Source organism: Leptonychotes weddellii, unplaced genomic scaffold, assembly GCF_054177405.1.
Source record: "Leptonychotes weddellii isolate Sample4059 unplaced genomic scaffold, ASM5417740v2 HiC_scaffold_22457, whole genome shotgun sequence".
NCBI lineage: Eukaryota > Metazoa > Chordata > Mammalia > Carnivora > Phocidae > Leptonychotes > Leptonychotes weddellii.
This window is the reverse complement of record NW_027813276.1, coordinates 1-2,312: the sequence shown is the minus strand read 5'-3', so window position 1 is coordinate 2,312 and position 2,312 is coordinate 1. Positions and strand designations below refer to the sequence as shown.

Sequence of the window (2,312 nt, the reverse complement as noted above, 5' to 3'; positions counted from 1 at the left end):
GGTATTTCATTGATTTTTTTATTTGCATTTATTTAAGTGGAACTGAAATGCTTTTACATGATTACTGGTCTTTTCCCCTATATGATATGCTCTGTCTCTTAATAGGTGGGTTCATTTTTCTGTCACTTTTATATTTATATTCACTTTCAACATATCATTCTATAATTTCTGTTTATAATCCTTTTCCTTTCTTTTCTATTTGTCTATTTATCTTTTACTTCTTTTGGTTTGAGAAAGCTCTCTATTTCCACTCCTTTTCTCCTTGACTGTTTTAAGCTATAGACTGCAATTGTGTTTTTAGAGGTTATCCCAATATAAAATCTTGACCAAAAGTTTTTTAAAACAAGGCCTGTATTTAGTCAGTAACTCTTGCTCTTGTATAAGACACTTAACTTAAGATAATTTACATGCCTTGTGCTCACTTCAGCAGCACATATACTAAAATTGGAACAATACAGAAAAGATTATTAGCATGGCCCCTGTGCAAGGATGAGACATGCAAATTTGTGAAGCGTTCCATGTTTTTTCAATGGCACTAAATTCGAATCTTTCAATAGTTACTCTGAATATAAATGAGTTAAATGCTCCAATCAAAAGACACAAAGTATCAGACTGGATAAAAAAGCAAGACCCATCGATATGCTGTCTGTAAGAAACTCATTTTAGACCCAAAGACACCTCCAAATTGAAAGTGTCCACTTATCATGCTAATGGACATCAAAAGAAAGTTAGGGTATCAATCCTTACATCAGATAAATTAGAATTTAAACCAAAGACTGTAATAAGAGATGAGGAAGGACACTGTATCATAATTAAAGGGTCTATCCAACAAGAAGATCTAGCAATTGTAAATATTTATGTCCCCAATATGGGAGCAGCCAATTATATAAACCAATTATTAACAAAATTAAAGAAACACTTCTTAATAATACAATAATAGTAGGGGACTTTAACACCCCCCTCACAGCAATTGACAGATTGTCTAAGTAGAAGATCAATAAGGAAACAAGGGCTTTGAATGAGACACTGGACCAGATGGACTTTACAGATATATTCAGAGCATTCCATCCTAAAGCAACAGGATGCACATTCTTCTCGAGTGCACATGGAACATTTTCCAGAATAGTTCACATACTGGGTCACAAATCATGTCTCCACCAGTACCAAAAGACTGAGATCATTCCCTGCATATTTTCAGACCACAATGCTTTGGAATTTGAACTCAATCACAAGAGGAAATTTGGAAGGAACTCAAATACATGGAGGTTAGAAAGCATCCTACTAAAGAATGAATGGGTCAACCAGGAAGTTAAAGAGTTAAAAAAATCATGGAAACAAATGAAAATGAAAACACAACTGTTCAAAATCTGTGGGATGCAGCAAAGGCGGCCCTAAGAGGAAAGTGTATAGCAATGCAAGCCTTTCCCAAGAAACAAGAAAGGTCTCAAATACACAACCTAACTTTACACCTAAAATAGCTGGGGGAAGAACAGCAATTCAAAGCCTAAATTCAGCAGAAGAAGAGAAATTATAAAGATTATAGCAGAGATCAGTAACATAGAAACCAAAAGAACAGTAGAACAGATCGAAGAAACTAGGAGCTAGTTCTCTGAATGAATTAATAAGATCAATAAACCCCTGGCCTGATTTATCAAAAAGAAAAGGAAAAGGACCCAAGTAAATAAAATCATGAATGAAAGAGGAGAGATCACAACCAACACTGATGAAATATAAACAATTATAAGAACATATTATGAACAACTATATGCCAACAAATTAGGCAATCTGGAAGAAATGGATTCATTCCTAGAAATATATAAACTATCAAAGCTGAAACAGGAATAAATAGAAAACCTGAACAGACCCATCACCAGTAAGGAAATTGAAGCACTAATCAAAAATCTCCCAATAAACAAGAGTCCGGGGCTGGATGGCTTCCCAGGGGAATTCTACCAAACATTTGAAGAAGAATTAATACCCATTCTTCTGAAGCTGTTTCAAAAAAATAGAAATGGAAGGAAAATTTCCAATCTCTTTCTATGAGGCCAGCATTACCTTGATCCCAAAACCAGACAAAGATCCCATCAAAAGGGAGAATTACAGATCAATATCCCTGATGAACATGGATGCAAAAATTCTCACCAAGATACTAGCCAATAGGATCCAACAGTACATTAAAATGATTTTTCACCACAACCAAGTGGGATTTATTCCTGGGCTGCAAGGGTGGTTCAACATCCACAAATCAATCAATGTGATATACTATATTAATAAAAGAAAGGACAAGAACCATATGATCCTCTCAGTAGATG

The 2,312-nt window shown here is 34.8% G+C and overlaps 1 non-coding gene across 1 annotated transcript; it reads left to right on the top strand.

Moving 5' to 3' along the window:
* The first annotated feature begins 414 nt into the window (after positions 1 to 414).
* LOC115939058 (U6 spliceosomal RNA) lies at positions 415 to 526 on the top strand. The gene has a single exon (XR_004074014.2). It is a non-coding gene; the product is annotated as a U6 spliceosomal RNA (small nuclear RNA).
* The last annotated feature ends 1,786 nt before the right edge of the window (positions 527 to 2,312 follow it).